Source organism: Molossus molossus, unplaced genomic scaffold, assembly GCF_014108415.1.
Source record: "Molossus molossus isolate mMolMol1 unplaced genomic scaffold, mMolMol1.p scaffold_m16_p_8, whole genome shotgun sequence".
Taxonomy (NCBI): Eukaryota; Metazoa; Chordata; class Mammalia; order Chiroptera; family Molossidae; genus Molossus; species Molossus molossus.
Window position 1 is genome coordinate 5,446,864 of NW_023425402.1, and position 19,040 is coordinate 5,465,903.

Here is a 19,040-nt window from a genome sequence, read left to right on the forward strand (position 1 = left end):
CCCCACCCCAGTTCTTGGCCACTCCAAATGAGACAGCTTGGAGAGCTCACAGGACAACCACTGAACATGCTTTTTGCCCAGAGACACGTCGTGTCCCCACTGGGCTCACAGCCCGCTGGCCTCCTCCTCCTGGCCACCTTCTGAACCGAGAAGAACCCGGCGGAGACAGGGTGGGGCGGGCGGGGCGGGTGTGAGGTCAGGCTCCTTTGCCAGGGAGCTGGAAGGAGGCCACAGGACAGTGGGGTCGGAGGGGGCGTGCGTGGAGTTACACTGGGAAGTGGAGGTGAGCAGCTGGGAGCCCGAGGGGCGGGGCCGGGGCACCTGCGTCCCCTCCAGCTCTTCCGCGGGCTTTGCCGCAGGGCTTCCTGGTCCCGGAGCAGCAGGGACTAAGCAGTGAGCGAGGGCAGCCCACCGCTTGGCAGCTCAGGGCCTTGGGCCAACTCCTAACCCGTCTGGGCCTCACCGCCTCCTTGACATGGGGACAGCATGTCTCACAGGGTTTCTGGGAGGGACAAATGTGACGGAGCATTTCCTATTCTAAGCATAATGCTGACACTTAGCAAGAAGAACTGAGCACGCACAGTGGGGTTCAGGGCTCACGGACACAGGTACCGCCACCCCTCCCTCCGCCCCAGCGCCTGCCCAGCCCATGCTTCTTGGTCCCACCGAACGGCCACCTCTTCGCTGTTTGCTCGTCTCAGTTCCATGGATCTGACATGCCCTTGCCCTTGACGCACGGCACCCTCCCACCCTCCTTCTCTTCACTTAAGGCCCATGGCTCCCCTACCCACCCTCAGAGTGCCCGGGCAGGGCTGAAGGATGTGTCACAGACTAAGGAGGGTCAGGTGACAACACCGTCCCAACTCTCGAAGGGGGAGTCTGGTGGCCAGGGAAGGAGGCCACAGGGCACACTTGCTCCCAGGCTCCTGGGTTCTGAGACCCTCCGGACCCCAGCACCAGGGACAGCGGCAGGCGGGGGGGGGGGGGTGGCGGCAGCCGCCCAAGGGCAGGAGCCCTGTCACCGTCCCCAGCGCTGGCCACCCAGACTGGCAGGGTGCCTCAGTCGCCACGGGACATCCAGCCCCTGCCTTTTGGGTAATGGAACCCTGCTTTTTAGGTGGAAAACAAGAGGTTGCACAATTTCACAGCCGTCCTTGGCAGCCGGTGTGGCCATGTGACTGGCCAGCAGCAACTGCCACGTGTGGACTTTGGTCAGCACCTCCAGGGATGCGCCTCTCGTCCTGGCTGGCTGATCAGAGTGATGTGCCACCTCTGACCACGACAAAGCATCTGGCCGCCACTGCACCACCGAGGACCAGCCCTGGACTGCCTCCGTCAAGGTGAGAGCGAAACATCTGTCTCATTAAGTCATCATTGTTGTGCAGGCAAACCTGATCCTGAGACACAGTACCACGATCCTTCCTCCCTCTCCCCTGTCTCCTACCAACGCTGATGAAGCACCTCCCAGGTGGAGAGCAGAGGAGGGACACAGGAGCGCGAGAGGCGAGTTAGAAAGGGCGAGGGGGCCAAGGTCGCGGAGGCGGTGTGGGCAGGGTAGAGCCCGGTGAGGGTCTGTCTGAGTAGAGGTGGTGGGCAGGGCCTCCCTGAGGAGCAGGGAGCAGGATCCCACATCCATCCCCACGCCTGCCCAGCTCTCCCTGGAGGGACCAGTATCCCCTCTCGACCCTTCACCTGCCCATCAAGGCTCAGTTCACCTTCTTTTTTTTTGTTTGTTTGGTATGTGCCCCTAGCGGGAACCGAACCTAGAACTCTCTGGTCCGCAGGCCAATGTTCCAACCGCTGAGCCAAACAGGCCAGGGCTCAGCTCACCTTCTTGATGAAGCAGCTGGTGGGGGTGAGGGTGCTGGTCTGGGGAGAGGGGCTCTGATGAGAGTCTGAGGCCAGAGCGAGGGGAGGGAGTGTCCCCCTAGACATGAAGGTTTTTCCAAATCAAGACAACAGGTCTAGAGGTGACCACGGGGCTCCCACCTCATTCTGCAGCCCCTATGCCGTCCATGTGGCTCACTTCTTAGAAGTGGGCTTCCTACTGGGTCCCCTTTGAGCTCAGTTCAGTAAACAGTCCTATTGTGTACACAACACGTGCACATGTACAAAAACTGCCAAAGGCCCCACACTGCAGGCCCAGGGCACAGCCCTGACTGGCTGGCCCGGCATGGGAGCAAGCTGGTGCAGGTTTCACAGCCAGCTCTCCGGCCTGGAGAGCTTGCAGAGTCCTGTGGTCTGACTCCTCACCGTGGCCCGTCCAGGCTGCATGCACAGAGTACCTGCAAGTGGACTTGGGAGGGGAGCTCAGCTCCACAATCAGCACACCCCTGCCGGGGGCCTCCAGCCTCGGCCATAGGTGCTACCTTCACCAGTGTGTCTTGGCCCTGAGCCCACAGGTTCCTGGCCCGGGTTTGGCCCCTGGGAAGGTGGGGCCTGGGCCCTAGAACCTCTTACCAGCCTGCACCTTGTCTGTGGCCGATCAGCCACCTGTACCGGGTAGAGAAGAATCAGGGGCCAGTCAGCACCCTCCGGAGGTGCTCACTCCCCCTGACTCCTGCCACCCTCCAGGTCCTGTCCTACTCTGCCTACTCTCCCTCCGTGCCTTCTCCTCGCCTTCAAGTTCTCTTGCTCCTGGTCAGAAGGGACCATCCCGTAGCATTTGGAGCCCAAGCCTCTTCCCAGCCCCCAAGCCTTTTCTCTACCTTGGAGCAGAGACTCTGCAACACCTACACACGCACACACACACACACACACACACACGCACACACACGCACACACGGTGCTTCCACAGCTGCTTCCTTCCGGGCTCTCATCCCCTCACCCCTTTGGCCCTGCTGCCAACAACCTGCCCCCCTGCCCCTCAGCCCCCCAGCCCCCCACTTGTCGCAGATGAGGCTTCTACAACACTCTCCCCCTGCAGGTCTGCCGCTCTCCGGGGCTGCCAGGCACTGCTGTCTTCAGGGAGGAGTGGGACTCCCCCAGCCTGCCTGCCGGGCTGCCCGGCCTAGCCCCAGCCAGCCTGGAATCGTCTGTCCCACCTCCAGGCGCTCAGAGCCCGCCCCCTCTGCCCGTGCACTGAGCCTTTATGGCTCCGGGTAGGACTCTGGATCTGGGCCCCCAGCTCCCAGGCTCCGAGGTGCCATCCCTGTAGGGGAGTTGCTTAACGACCTTGTGAGCAGTAATTACACCCCAGGGCCTGCTCTTAATAACCACGTATTCTCCCTGTCAATGTGCCTTAATTGAAAATGAGTAGGCGATACAAGTTGCTGTGAAGTTGGCTGGCAAGCCCTTAACGTGATATTAATTGCAGTAATTAGTAGTCACTTTGTGTTGGAGTCATCTATAAATAGGGGGCCCATTAGTTTAGCAAAAGAGCATGATTTAAAATGCAAATAAAAGCCCAATTATACAGAAAAATTACCAGTCTTTCCCAGTAAATGAAGGGGAGGGGACACTGCAGCCACTTTGAGGATACATTGGTCAGTTCAGGGGCTCTGGACTCCACATCATCTGAGCAGCCCATCTGGAACGCTGTCCCTTTAAACAGGTTTGCCAGGCTCCCTCAGGAGACTGTCACTCTTGGGGAGTACCGCAGACTTTATTGGCACAACTTGTGGTCAGGCCCCAAGTAGCTCCTCCCCCATCTGCTGATTGGTTCCCTCTAGTAACACAGGAGCACTTTTTTAAAGAGACTGAGCCCTGAAAGAATGGGCTGCGGTGTGGGAGGGCTCCCCTTTTTGAACGCAGCTCTCTGTGGCCCAGACAGAGTGAACCATGGATGCCACATGCCGGCCTGTGACCCACATGAGTTAAAAGCAGACTCACACATTGCTCTGGGAATGAACAACTTACTCTCCACTCCTCCCTTCCTTCCACAAAAATACGTGTGGTTTATCACACGCGCAGACCACACACAGAATGTTTCCACAGGCTTCGGCAAACCCTGGACGTGGAAATGGCTGAAAACAAAAGGTGGCAGCTGGGGAGGTGCCAAGGCCAGAGGGGGGACCGGCTAGTTCAGCCCTTGTCTGAGTACAGCCACACTGTGCCCAGCGTCTTCTCCCACACCCTCACCTCATCTCCCAGGTAGAGCTCCGCTGAGACCCGCCTGGAGACACGGCGCCAGTCCTTCCTCGGGTCGGCGCCAGTCCTTCTGGGGACCTGTGGTTCAGAGTCTCGATCCGAACTCATCCTGAGCCCACTGCCACCTGCCACCAGCCCCTCCCTCCCCTGAGCCATCCGCCTCACGGACAGCTGAGCTTGGTGCTCACAGGAGTCGCATTTTAACGAGTCAAAGCCGTAAGACAAGGCGGCCATGCCCAACAGCAACTGTCCATTCCAGCAGGAACTGTCCTGGTTGCCTGAGAAAGGAGGGGAAAGCAGGCAATTTGAGAGTAGTAGCTTTTAATTTACCCTCAATATTTTTATCCTTTTATAATGCTTGCAACAGGTGGTAGTACTTCTGATGTTTAATGTCCTGTTTGACAAAATAAAATATTGGCAACCCTATGTGGGTCCTAAAAATAGTTTTTAGAATTATTGCTAGGGTATAAAATCTAAACGTCTGAGAGCTGCTGAGCTAAAAGACCGACTCAGGGACTCGAGGCCAGATGAGCCGGCGGTGTGGGGGCTGAACTAGCACAGGAAGGCAGCTGGACCATGGCTAGGGACCTGGAGGGAGGCCCAGCACTGCCCCATCTGACCGCCCTGTGTTACAGAGGAGGCAGCTGAGGCCCAAGGAGGGACAGTGACTGGGCAGAGCCACACGGTGAGTTAGGCTCCAGGCTCTGTCCATCCTACACTGAGATCACCGCTTACCGCGCCCACCAGCCCTTTGTTCCTGTGCTGGCCCAAAGCAAGTGGCAGAGCAGATGTCCTAGGAGAGGGGAGGTAGGTCTGGGCCCACTGTTTCTACTTGTTCTGCAACAGGGACAATATGTTCACCCCGCTGATGATCAGACCAAGAAGTTCCCAAAGGAACAAAGGCCATGCACAGAAGAGCACACAGGCCGCTCCGGGCCAGTCTCTGAGAGATGGCACTTCCCACCAGTGACAGTTGATCACTGTTTTGATCCTCCCACCTCCTAGATAGGAACTAAGCTCCCTGTCACTGAATCACTCTACTCTTAGCAGCGCCCAACCCCAGAGGGGCCTCTGCTTCCCCGCCCTCCCCAAACCACTCAGCACGACCTAACCCTCTAAGAGGCCCCGCTCAGAACCCTCTTTTCGAGGTGCTCCAGAGGTGCTCCGGGTGTGTTCTCCTTTGCTGCAGCAAGCTAAACAAACTGGATATTTTTATTACAGGTATGTTTCTGGGGTATTTAGTTGTTGGGCTTTGAACACCCAACAAATACTTGAACCACAGTGTTCCAGGCCATGTGCTGGTGAAGAAAAGCAGGGAATAGGAGAACTGTGGCTTCAGTTAGGCATATAACGTGATCAGTGGCATAGGACCGAGAGTCCAGAAATACAATGTGTCCATGGTCAACTGATTTTCCACGAGGGTGCCAGGACTGTTCAACGGGGTAACGAATAATCCTTTCAACAAACGGTGCTGGGACAACTAGACAGCCCTACACAAAAGAATAAAATTAGACCCTTACTTCATGTCAAAAATTAGTTCAAGCCCTGGCCAGTTTCGTTCAGAGGTTAGAGCATCGGCTCATGCATCAAAGGCTCATGGGTTTGATTCGGGTTAAGGGCACGTACCTGGGTTGCAGATTCAATCCCAGTCCAGTCGGGGTTGTATAGGAGGCAACCAATCAATGTGCCTCTCTCACATCTCTCTCTCTCTCTCTCTCTCTCTCTCTCTCTCCCCCTCCCTCCCTCCCTCCCTTCCACTCTATCTAAAAATCAATGGAAAAATATCCTCAGGTAAGGATTAACAACAACAAAAATTTAGTTCAAAATAAATTGAAGACCTAAATGTAAGAGCTAAACCTATACAATTCTTAGAAGGAAACGTAGAGATACATCTTCAGAAGCTCAGATTTGACAATGGACTTCTGACACCAAAGCAAAGCAACAAAAGTACACTGAACTTAATGAAAATTGAAAACTTGTGCTTCAAAGGACACTAGCGAGAAATTGAAAAGACAGCCCATACAATAGGAGAAATTATTTGCAAATCAGATATCCAATAAGGGACTTGTATCTCAAATAAAGAACTCTTACAGCCCTGGCCAGTTTGGCTCAGCGGTTAGAGCGTCGGCCTGCGGTCCGGAGAGACCCAGGTTCGGTTCCCGCTAAGGGCACGTACTTCGGTTGCAGTTTGTCCCTGGCCCTGGTTGGTCGTGCGGGTGGCAGCCACTCGATGTGTCCCTTCACGTCGATGTTTCTCTCTCTCTCCCTTCCTCTCTCTCCCTCCCGCTCTATCTGAACAAAAAATGGAAAAATATCCTCAGGTGAGGATAAAAAAAAAAAAGAACTCTTACAATTCACCCTGGCCAGTTTGGCTCAGCAGTTGAGCATTGGCCTGTGGACCAGAAAGTCCTGGGTTTGGTTCCTGCTAGGGGCACGTACCACACACACACACACACACACACACAAATGGTTTTTAAAAAAAGAACTCTTACAATTCAATAAAAAGACAATTTAATTTTAAAATGGGCACAAGGTCTGAATAGATATTTTTCCAAGCAAGATATACAAATGGTCAATAAGCACATAAAAAATATGCTTGACATCATTAGTCTTCAGGAAATCCAAATCAAAACCATGAGATATCACTTCACTAGGGTGGCTATGATCACAGTCAGACAAGTATTGCTGGGTGTATGAAGAGATCCGAACCCTCACACACTTGCAGTGGGAATGTAAAACAGGGCAGCCACTTTGGAAAGCAGTTTTGCATCAAAAGTCAAACATAGAGTTGCCATTTGACCCAGAAATTCCTCTCCTAGGCGTGTGGACCCTGAGAAAGAAGATACCTACTCAAAAGGGCTCCCTGTGGCTCACTGGGCCCAAATTGAAAAAACAACAAAAACAGCCTAGCAGTCATTTCAATATAGGGGCCTCTTGTGCAAATTGTACTTCAGGGAAAAGCTTGCCCTGAACTGCCTGCCTCTGCACTGACCCGCCGCCTGCACTGCTCCTGCAGTCTGAGCCAGCTCTTATACGGAGTTCCTGGAATCCTATTTCAGCCAATAGGGCTGAGACTTTTCCTATCCCACTGGAGCTGAGCATAGCATCTTCACTGACCAATCAGAGTGGCTCCATTCTGACCAATCAGGGCAGTGCCTTTTGGACCAATCAAACTGCAGAGATTTGGAGTCTTCATTTGCATAAGGATGGACAATCAGAACTAGGGGCAGGTACTTGTGCCAAAGCCGGGCAGACCAGCGCAGGAGCAGAACAGAGCAGACCTGTCTAGTCAGAGAGGGGCCTCGCCCCAGGATCTCCTGGCTCCAGGGCTGCCTCACCGCTGCACAGTGTCACACTGAGCTGTTTGCACAAATAAAGTCTCTTTCTTCACCACACCTCAAGTCGGGGATACCTGTTGGCACTGAATTAGTTAACAGTATGTATCCAAGAGAAATTAAAACATACATCCACACAAAACTGTGTACACAAATAATCATAGCAGTGGTATTTACAATAGCCAAAGGTGGAAACAGCCCAGATGTCTATCTGATAAATGGATGAAGAAAAGGTGGTATACCGTACAATGGAATATCATTCAGCCATAGAAAGGAATGAAGTATTGCTCCGCACTACAACATGGATGAACCTGGAACCATCATGCTAAGACTAGTGAAGGAACTCAACCACAAAAGACCATATAGTATGTGATTTATTTGAAATGTCCAGAATAGGTGAATCTGTACAAAGGCGATTAGTGGTTGCTTATAGCTGAGGGGAGTGAGGGAGGGGGTGATAACTAAAGAGTACGGGGCTTCTTTTCAAGGGTATGAAAATATTCTAAAATTGATTGCGGTGATGGTTGCGCTTATCTGTGAATATGCTAATTCAACATACTACTGAATTTTATACTTTAAGTGGATGAGTTGTATGGAATGTAAATTATTGCTCAATAAAACTGCTTACGATAAAATAGAGCCAGCCCTCGCCCACGGAGGCTTGGTTCGGAGGACAAGGTTCACGCGAACAGACCACCCACCAGCACACAGCTCTGTGGACGGGGGCCGTGGGAAGGCAGAGGGCCAGGGACAGGCAGGGGGGCTGCGTCTGGAGGGAGCTGGGAACAGGTGTTAGCGAGGCTGCTCTGGGGAACTGACTCTTTTAATACCTTCTTTATTTTACAGCTTTAATGAGCTAATTTTTTTTTTTTCCTGGCCATAAATGTATTCAACATGAAATAATCCCTCCAACTCTACTGAGGTGGTCAGCCACGTCCACAACCCATCCGCCCCTGGACTGGAATCCCATGGCTGACCCAGCGCAGCCGGGGCTTTCCTGTCAGCAGGTGGGGCACAGTGCTCTCCCTCTCTGGGCGTCTCTGTCAGCTTCCCCTCCGGTGAGTCTCAGGACACTCCCCCCAGACCTGCCAGTCTCAGGCCGCTGCGGCGCAAAGTGGCAGGCACGATCTCAGGGGGCAGGTGGAGGTAATCTCGGAGATACTGGATGCCCTCGTTGGTAAAGTACCAGTAGAAGTGTCTCCAGGCAAACTGTTCCTTCACGTAGCCTCGGGATTTGAGAGACTGTAAGACAGAAAACTACTGCTGAGACACAACTAGAGGCTTGAAACTAGAAATGAGGCGCAAAGGGAAGCTAGACTGCATAGTGGACAGTTTCAGGATGTATCTACCTCACAGCCCTTCAAGGCAGCAAGAAGCTCTGGCTGTCCTGCCCTCTCCTCGGGATTTGCCTTGAACAGCAGTGGAACCCCTCCATCTGCACCCCACTCCAGCAGCGCCCGGCTACCTGCATGGCCTTCATGACGTGAAGATTAGGCACGTTCTTGTCTGCCAGCTCGGGGTGTTTAGGCATGTGCACGTCCTTCTTGGCCACCATCACCCCCTCCTTAGAAAGGAGTTCATAAATGGCAATCCGGTTCTTCCGGGGCGTCAGCATCGCGATGGCCACTGCATGCAGGGCAGGAGCGGAAAACAATGAGTTATAGTTTATATACCATAAAGTTCACCCAACTCAAATGTGCAGTATTTGGTGGATTTACTGTGTGGTGCAACCATCAACCATAATACAGCTTTAGAATACTTCCTTCACCCCAAAAAAGGCTTCTTAAGCCCAAATACAATCAACGCCATTCCTGGCAAATCTGTAGGTTTGCCTTTTCTGGGAATTTCACATAAATGGACCGTAATGCAGTGCCGCATGTCTGGCTTAGCATGCTCTGAAGGCCCGGGCTGTAGCACCCTGTGGTGAAGAGCGCCCCAGGGATGGAAGCCACGGTTGCTCACCTGTGCACCTGCTGAGGGACAGCGGGCTGCTTCCGGTGTGAGTGCAACTGCTGGGGACACTTCACACACGTCTCTGTGCAGATGTGTTTGTATTTTCCTTGGGTCATGCCTGGGCGAGGAATTGCTGAATCATATGGTAAATTTAACTTTTTAAAAGACTTTATTTTCCCAAGTCCTACCGTTTTAGATCCTGTGGGGAACTGGCATTTCCGCTGAGACCTACCAGGTGGGGAGGCGCCGGACCCGCGCAGTGGGCGAGGGGCGCTGCCGGCAGGGCGGGTGGGACAGCAGTGTGGCTCGAGGCCCGGAGGCCAAAGCTCACGGGACGGCGGAGCTGTCTCCCCTAGGACAAACGGGTGCGGTTCTTTCTACTGAGCCCGAAACTACACAAATGTGAGAATACAAAAAGGAGTCAGAAAGAATGAGGCCTCCAGGGCCGGACGGTGGGAACACAGGGTGTGTGTGGTGAACATGGGCAACAGGAATGTCCGTGATGTCGGGAGACTGCCGTTAGGGCGTCGCTGCAGGGGACAGCGCCAGCTGTGGAGTGAGGCCAGCCCGGGTTCCAACCCGGCGCGGCTCTGGGACGCTGGGCAGGGTTCCTAACCTCTCAGAGCACCAGTCTCCTCCCCCTGCCACAGGGGGCTTGAGGACTAGCCACAATGTGTCCCACCCAGAAGCCACAGCCACGGGTGGAGCCCCCAGACCAGCGGCGGAGGTGAGGAACAGCTCGCGGGGCCTGCCTGGGGCTGCAGCTTCATCTGGCCGGGAGGCAGAGCGAGCCCGCTGGAGGACTGAGCTGGCCAGCGGTCGGCGGCCCCGGGGACGTGCAGAGAAGGGGTCAGCGCTGGGAAGACAGGAGGCAAGTCATTCTGCTGTGATCGCAGTAATCCAGGCAGGATGACAAGAGCCAGGGAGGCGGAGGGAGAGGCTGGTAAGGGAGGAAGGGCAGGGTTACCACATGTGGGGAGGTGGAGATGGAGGAGTCTAGCGTGTCTCCAGGTGTCTGGCTTGGGTTGAACGCCCGGGAAGACCGAAGACTAGGCAGCAGCGTTGGCAGGGAGAGGGGAAGGTCCTGGGCCAGTAGACAAGCCTGTGCTGTGCCCACTGGGCCCTGGCAGATGTGGGAGGCCCTGTTTCTGGGAGGCTCAGGGTGTGGACTCGGGTGCTCTCAGGAGCAGCCCTTCCTGGGTGCCCATGTGCCTGCTGCCGCTGGCCTTGAGGAAGCTCCCCTCTCCTTCCTCCTCCGTTTTGTTCCCTTTCCCAATTCCCCAGCTCCCTGGGGCGTCCCGGCTGTGACTTTCAACAAGTCCCTGAGGTTTGGGAGTAATCGTATCGCGTGACCACACCAAAGCGTGTCTTCCGAGGCTGGCTGGCTGCATTACCCTGGCTTTGCCCTCTGCCCCGCCTGCGTGTCTTAGCCAAGCAGATCCCTGCATACAGAAAACGAGGGTTCCCCTGCCACAGCCTGCAGTGCCCAGCATCCTCTGTCTCCTGTGGACTCCTGACTTGCATCCAGGCATGTACCATCCGGAATAACCCACATTTCCACTCTGCTTGCAGCTGGGTGGTCATATGACTAAGTCTAGATGATAAGTGACAGTATCTTTTCCATTAAGTATCTATAAAGAGAGGAGGTGTGGCCTTCCTCCTTCCTCCTTCCTCCTTCCTCCTTCCTCCTTCCTCCTTCCTCCTTCCTCCTTCCTGTTGGAATACAGGTGTAAGGTCTGGAGCTCCAACAATGAACTCGATCATGAAGTGGGGGTGACCTCAGAAAGGAAGCCACACACAACAGAACAAGATAGAAGGAGCCTGACCGTGGCCTCCATTGCCCAGCTTCGGGGCACCCTTTCCATTGTATTCTGTGGTGACAGAGTACAGGATACAGGGGGAAAGGCACCCGGAGTCTGCGGAGCAGCGGCATGGCGCCTGACACCAGAGTGCCGCGCAGCCTGCAGCCGGGCTACCCCACCCTGGGTCTAAACCCAGCCCCGTCCTCCGTTCCTCTGCCCAGACCCTGTGTGCCCAGGTGATGACTGCTGACTCCCTTCGGGACAAACCCAGCCGAGCCCTGGGAGCAGCCCTGCACGCCAGCCCCCAGAGTGGCATAGCCAGGGCTGCCCACGGTCCCGGCCGTTCTCCTAGGTCTCACCGGCCCGTATCGTGTGATCATCTATTGCCAACCACTCCGAACTCCGACCTTCACACTATAATTTATCTCCCATGGTTTTCTGGGCTCACCAGGCATTTCTAACATAGGGACCCCACCCCGTCCCCTCGCCTCCTCTGCCCCTTCCTCCAGGAAGCCTCTGGCAGTCAGATGGTGCTGAGGCAGGAGTCATTGGAAGGCTCAACTGAGCTGGACATCCACAGTGACGTCCCCCACCCGGCGGGCAGCACGGCTGGGAGCTCGGCTGGGGCTGTCGGCAGGAGCCCCGGCCCGAGCTTCTCAGCGTGCAGGCCGGGTTCCCAGAAGCGTCCGGGAGAGAGCATTCCAGGGAGCAGGCGGGAGTGCAAGGCGCCAATGCTCCGGCCTTGGAAGTCACAGGGCGTCACTCCTGCCTCGTGGTTTGGGCCAGCGCAGGGTCAAAGGAGAGGACGACACAGGCCGTGACCACCGGCAAGCAGGGTGCATCAGGGCCTCCCTGCCACAGACACGGGCCAGAGCTTGTGCAGACACGGACTTGGACATCAGCAGTACCCATGCTAACTGAAGGCCGGACGACGAATCCTGCGTGCACGTGAGCGCGTGTAGCATGCGCAGTGTGTGTGGTGTCTGTTGTGTGTTAGGGGGGATGTTTATGTGGTGTGTGCTGGTGGCAGGTGCAGTGTGGGGATGGGGTACACACGTATCTGCACGTGGTGGGGGCTGGAGGCTGGCAGAGAATAAGTGGGATTCAAAGGAGGGGTGTGTCTTTAAATTAGTCTTCGGGGGTTTAACTCCCTTTTCTGCTGCTTCCCACTTTCCTCCTCCAGAGCCTGCGCCACCACCAGGAGGGGTGTTACTAGAGGCCAGCTCTGGGGGAGGAACCGGGCCTGGTCTCACCCTGCCCGCAGCCCCTCCTCGCTGCCCACTCACCGGGCCGAGGTGCAGGTGGAGGTCCCGCAGGCAGGAGGGCAGGGCTTACAAGCCAGCGGCTCCCAGAGTACGCGGTTCCTGTCACACCTCGGCCCCAGGCCAGGAGGCCTCTGGGAGGGAGCGTGGACCCTGGGGTCCTAGAGGCAAAAATCACGGGGCCAGAAGTCAGGAGTCCTGGGCCCCACTCCGGCCACGTGGCTGCAGGTGGGCCCCTCTGAGCCCACCAGAGGGCTGAATCAGACCCCGGCCATTTCACGCAGTCCCGGCACCGAACAGGGCTCCACTCAGCCTCCCTTGCTCTCCCTCAGTCATGTTCTACTTTCACGGGTGACACCTGGGGGTCCACAGAGGCAGGTCAGCACCTGAGCTCCGGAGGTGATCTCAGGCCGAGCCCTGCTTGGCTGCCAGCAGCGTCCCTGCCTGATCCAGGGCTCTGTCCGTCAGGCAGGGCCCAGCGGCGGCAGGGGAGGGAACAGAGGGGAGTTAATCTTCCCTGGAATATTAATGGCCCCGTCAGGAGTGCTGGGGACGCGCTGCGCAGCAATCTGCCCTCATTAAGGAGGCAGGCACCAGCTGGAGCACCGGCCGCAGACCGGAGCGGGGAGCGGCGGCAGCGTAAGGGGCCAGGAGGGCCGGGCAGCAGGTGGACAGCAGAGGGGGTGACCACACCTGTGCCTCCAAACCCCCTCCACCCTCAGCCACTGCACCTACCCCACTGCGGCCCCTCGCCTCCTCCGCCCCTTTCTCCAGGAAGCCTCTGGTGGTCGTGCTTGGCTGCGAGTCCGCAGGGCCTCCATTGGAACTGGCCGGTCACTAGCCCCGAGTTCTCAGCCCTGCCGCACGCCAGAAGCCCTGGCGAGGCTTCCTGCCCCTGGTGCCCGCCCGCACCCGGATCCTGATTTGCACGGTCCAGAGGGGGCTTGCCGGAGTGTTATGTGCTGTTAGTCCCCCAGGGGCTCCCCATGTGCAGCCACAGTGGAGACACCCTGCCTGACCTAGGGGCCCCTCACTGCCCGGCCCCCACGCTGCTGCGAGTGCTGACTTCCGTGTGCTCCCTGCGGGCCGGGCCCAGTGCCGCCTCATTTACACACACTGAACCTCACGCCACCAGCGACCAACTGTTAGGCCCCAGTTTAGTGGGGAAACTGAGGCACGGGAAGGTAGAGTAGCTGGCCAAGGTCACACAAACACAGCAGTGGGGCTCCAGAGCTGGGCTCCTCACCTCTGCACCAGGCGCCGGCGAGAGGGGCCTGCGAGAGGCACGTCTTAAACAGAGGCAGCCCTTGAAGGGGCGACAGCTGACAGACACCTGGTGTGTGGGCACCTCCGGCCGCGGGGGCCAAGCCCTTGGTTCCTGAAGGAGGATCTGGGCAGCGCCTCGCAATGTTCCCACGCGAGTCCACGTCCCGGGCTGGGTTCAAGTTCTTGAGAAAGAATCTGTCTCTGCTCTTGGTCAGGGGTCCACTCTAAGCCAACAAGCTGTGCCCAGCAGCTGCCAAGTTTCTTGGGACAAACAGCCCTTCAGCTGCGGACGGCGGGACCGGAGGAGGGCGCAGCATGAAGAGCCTCCAAACGTGTCCTCTGCGTTCAGTGCCGGGCGGGCGAGATTGCTGAGGCCAGGGGCTGGGTGCACCCAGCAGGGAGTCACGGCAAGAGGCTTCGACCAGGGAGGGCTTCACTCGGCCTGTCCCAGGGCGGGTCTGGGAGAAGGCGGTCCTGGGCTGGCACCGTAGCTTACGGGGTCGCTGGGGACCTGGAGCCCTTCTGTCTCCCTGCTCCATCAGATTTAGCATGTTGACTTTGTCCTCAGCGTTACAAGGTGACTGCCGCACCTTTGGTGACCACATCTGTGCTCCCCTTAAACAAGGCGAAGGGAACCGGACCCCGGAAAGGAGTGGGAAAGGGAGGGCGCTGGGCCGTCCCTGTGTGTGGAGGGGAATGCGCGCTCCCAGGACTTCACCTGCGCCCATCGCCGAGCAGTGGGAGCCGGGAGGGGAGCTCGCAGCTTCCCAGCCGTAGACCAGACGGGGGACAGGAGAGGGCGCTTGGTGATAGCTTCTGGGGGTTCACCACTGTGTGTGCCGCCACCACTCTGCCTGCCTGACCTCGGGCAAGCCATTTAGCCTCCGGCCTCAGTGTCCCCATCGATAATGGAGATAATCCTAGTGTTCACACCACTCGGTGAGTTCATACGACAGGCCTGGTGCTGGGAGACTCTCAGTGGATGTCAGCACCGCTGTGACTGGTGGCCCGGGATTCCAGGGCACAGTGGCGGCGTGCTGGGGGGCTCTGCCTGGGAGGGACAGCTCGCTGCAGTGTGGGGATGTGCCCCGGGGAAGCAGGCGGGCCAGGACTTGGTTTCAGTTTGAGGTGTTTGGGGTCACAGACAGGGGCCCCAGGATTTGGGGATGCAGCTGGGTGTGGCTGTGTCCCCTGCCCTGGGGGGGCGGGGCAAGGCAGCCTTCAGCTTGGGGGCGGGGCAGCTCAGTGGCATGTGACGGCTGGCTGGGCCCCTCTGGTGGGCACGATTCATTTTGATGAGTGGAATTTGGCCCTGGGGCTCAGTGATTCATTTCTCTTCTTCACTGTTGAGGAATCAGAACAAATAGATTGTGAGCAACTTTAATAAATTGTTTCAGTTTGATGAACAAAAGAGGCAAAAGAGAGGGAACTATGTGTCACTTCCAGCCATAGGCTGGTGGTTAATCTCGGCTTCATAACCCTGTCCGGTGGGGGCTTAAGTGCAGTGAGACTGGCCAAGGGGCGCCCTCCCGAGCCCGGCTTATCTGCAAAGGAGCCAATGGCCCACCTGGTCGGTGTACTCCGCTCCCCACCTGCAGACGCCCTCGGGGACCTGGGACATGCGGGGCAGGTCACATCTGCAGCCCCCACACCTGCAGACTTGCAGGAACATGCCAGCCCACACACTCCCACGTGTCCACACACGGTCCGGTCAAGCAGGAAGCCCTCTCACCCCAGCACTGGGCACACGGTCACACATGGACCCCCCCGCCTAGCCCCTCACCCTCCAGCCTCAGTTTCCCCCTCAGTAGTACGGGCACTGGCACGGTCTCCGAGGGCCTCAGGTAACTGGTGGCGAGCCACCCGGCCTTTGCCCAAGGCTTGCATCGCTTTGGCTCTCTAGCCCCCCTGTGACCCCCACTCCCCTGCCAGCTGACTGAATCTGCATGTGTTCTCAGAGCCCCAGTTCCCGGTGCCCTGGCCCCCGGTTGTGTGCATGAGGCCTAGGTCTTCTCCCAAAGGACCCGCAGCTCCAGCCCCTCTCGTCACAGGCCCCTCTCGCCACAGGCCCCTCTCGCCGGTTGCCAGGGAAGATGTGACCCCCCGGGTGGCCCGGGACTTGGACTCGCGTGGGAACATTGCGATGCGCTGCCCAGATCCTCCTTCAGGAACCAAGGGCGGAGGTGCCCACACACCAGGTGTCTGTCAGCTGTCGCCCCTTCAAGGGCTGCCTCTGTCTGAGACGTGCCAAGCCCTCTCTCCTGGGCTGCAGACACCCAGTGACTGATGGGGGAGGGGAGTTTCGAAGACCTGGTCCCCTCGCTATTCTAGGCCCACAGCTTCCCATGAAGTCAGCTGAGGACACTTTGGGGGTAGAGTCAGAACCCAGCTTCTCCCGCTATCCACTCCTGCATCCTCCCCTTTCCCTCCTCAGGCGTCAGTCCTGAGAACATTCCTCATAAACGCCCCCCACAATAAACTCACCTCACAGTCTGCCTCCCAGGGAACTTGGCCCGAGACACACGAGCTGAAGAAACAGACAGTTGTCATCCGTGAACAGAGATGAGAAGCCAGAACCTGGAGCGCAAGAAGGGGCGGGCGGAGAGGCCACGCGGAGAGGCCACGCGGAGAGGCCACGCGGAGAGACCACAGGGCCTCTGGAGGGAGCGGGCGAAGCAAGTGTCTGCTGATTCCTGGCGTTCCCCGGCTCCTGGCGAAGCCCTCCGGTTCTGTGGACACCCCTGATTCCTCACAGCACCCCTCTGTAGAGCTGGATTCCTATTTCTGTTTCTTGCCATCATACTATCCTTGAACGAGACCTGCTGCTGCTCTGGGTTTATGAATGAGAAACGGAAGCTCAGAGGGTGGGCCTTCCCTGAGGCCACAGGTGAGTGAAAGGGCTAGGTCTTCACCCTTCATTTATGCAACAAACAGCTCCTGAGGACCTGCCATGTGCAGGAATGGTGTCGGTGGGGTCATAACTCTAAGCAAGGCGAACATACGCCCTATGATCACTGAGCTCACAACCCCGTGAGAGAGACAAGTAAACAGGTAGTTACAGTAGGGAGAGAGATGTTATAAAACCCCTGGGAAGGGACTTAGACCAGGCTTGGAACCTCATGGAAGCCTCCTGGCTGATACCTGTGCCAAGGCCGCCAGGGGAGCAGAGCCCTGCAGGAAGAGGGACGGAGGCGGAAAGGCTCAGAACTAGAGGAGCAGGTGTGTGGAGTCCACATCCTGGTTTTGTCTGCTCAGCATCTGTCCCTTAGCGGGGCCTCAGCTCCCTGGCAACCGCCTTCTTCTGGGCGCCTGTGTCCCTCATCATAGGGCTAGTGCCATGGCCCCGTCTAGCCAGTCAGAACCTCTCAAGAATCTGCCTCCCTCGTGGAGACACGCAGGACGGACGGTGGCTGAGCCCAGCGTGGTCGTCAGGCTGCTGAGCCCCGAGCCGCCGGGCAGCCCCTCCTGAGCCCGTGTCTGACTTTCCCTCCGTTGCGTGACCTGCTGCACCGTCTCTTTAGTAAAGCCCTATTCTCATGTCTCTTTTTCACAGTCAATTTTTGGTTCTTGCAACCAAATAATCCCTATTTAAAAATTAGTACCAGGAGTGGGACTCGTGAAAAACCCCCAGGGATGTGTGAGCAGCTTGGAAGTGGTTTTCATGACTCCACGTGGCCAAAATCAGTAGGACTCTGGTTTCCTTTATTTAACAGAACAGGATACCAATGTCACCCAGCAGGGAAGGGCTGGTCACGTTGTCCCTCCAGCCCCGGGCCATGTGCCCCTGGAAGGGAGAGGCTCTGGCAGCCGCAGGGCCGAGGCACAGGGTGAGGAACCCGGGCTGGAGGCAGTGGTGGGCCCGGCACTGGACCATGAGCAAGAACACGACAGGCTCAAGTCGAATTGTTCACCTCAAGACACAGAATAAAACTCGGGGCCCGTCCACGGCCAGGCTGGAGGAATCTTCATCACACGTAGCCACAGAACTGAAATTGCTGAGCCTGAACCTAGAGGCTGAGTTTGAAGTTACTGAATGACGGGGCAGTCGAATCCACAGCCCGCCAGGTTCCGATGTGAAAGGGAGGAGGGCTTTGTCGGGCAGCCTCAGCATCCTTGGACTCTGAGGACTCGCAGGACCCTCAGTCCCCAGAGCCCACGTCACCCGAGCTCCCTCACGACCCACCCCCGTCTCTTCCAGAGCGTTCAGGATCCAGACTCCTTGCGGAGCAGACGCTGCAGCACAGAGTCCAGGGAAGGGGTGTGTTACAGCAGAAAGAGCTGCAGGGAGTCACCCGTCTCTGTGGCAGGGTGTGAGGGGTGCGGGTGCGGTGGACTCCGGGCACCGTGATCAAGCTGGGAGGGGCAGAGTGTGCACCGAGCTGTGTTTATTGATCTGAGTGTCATCACCAGAAATTTGCATTCTGGGTGCTCCCAGGCAGTTGGTAGAAGTTCTGACATTTGCAGAAGTCACTAATGGGAATCTGGGCCACATAATGATCTGCACGAATTGGCTAAAAATGACCAGAAAACCCCTGGCGTGATTAGAAGAAGGAAGGAAAGCTGAGTGCACCTGCTAGCCCCAGGACGCTCCCTCCCTGCAGCCCCTGGGGACACGGTCAGCAAGGCAGGAGCACAGTCTTGACTTTTTCCATCGAAAATTAGTACCGAATTTCAGACATACAAGAGGTGTAAAGAATAAGGTAACAAACATCCATGAACCTCCTGTCCACTTAAGATATGAAATGTGTGAGTTTGAGCCCTCTGAAAGCAGACAAGAGGAGATTAGAAAACACCGTGAGGGGAAATGGGGTGGGGAGGGCCCTCAGATCACCATGCGGTCTGACCAGGGACGGACAGGGGAAGGGAGGCAGCTTGGGAAGGAAGCGCCCGGACAGCAGCCAGGCCCGTGGAGCCAAGGTCCCGGTAAGAGGGGCCGCGTCCACAGGCGGCCTGCCTGATATCCCTGCCGGGCCAGTCGGGCGGGTGCAGCCTGGGGCATGTGGCCGTCACACCAGGCCCGTGGAGAACTTGAGTACCGCAGCGGGGCCATCGGTCAGTTTCGGGCATGGCGGTAGGCACGGCACATTTCCACGGCCACACGTGAACTGACCGATGGCAACCAAACCCCTCGTAAGCAGTGCTTCCCAAATCTTTACAGGGACTGAGCCACTGTCTCCAGGAGTTCGGGAAGCATGGCTGCTGAAGGGTGGGACTTTGAACCCCAGAGTGGGTGGGAGGAGCCCAGCGCGGGTGACTGTGTGAATATTGGGGGGTGTCCACTCTTTACGGGCAGAGGCCAGTGGGATGGGGCTATGGGACTCTCCCAGAGGCAG

The 19,040-nt window shown here is 57.2% G+C and overlaps 1 pseudogene; it reads right to left on the reverse strand.

Annotated features, from left to right (window-relative positions):
* Positions 1–8,338: 8,338 nt before the first annotated feature.
* LOC118621724 lies at positions 8,339–9,039 on the reverse strand (annotated as a pseudogene).
* Between the last annotated feature and the right edge of the window lie 10,001 nt (positions 9,040–19,040).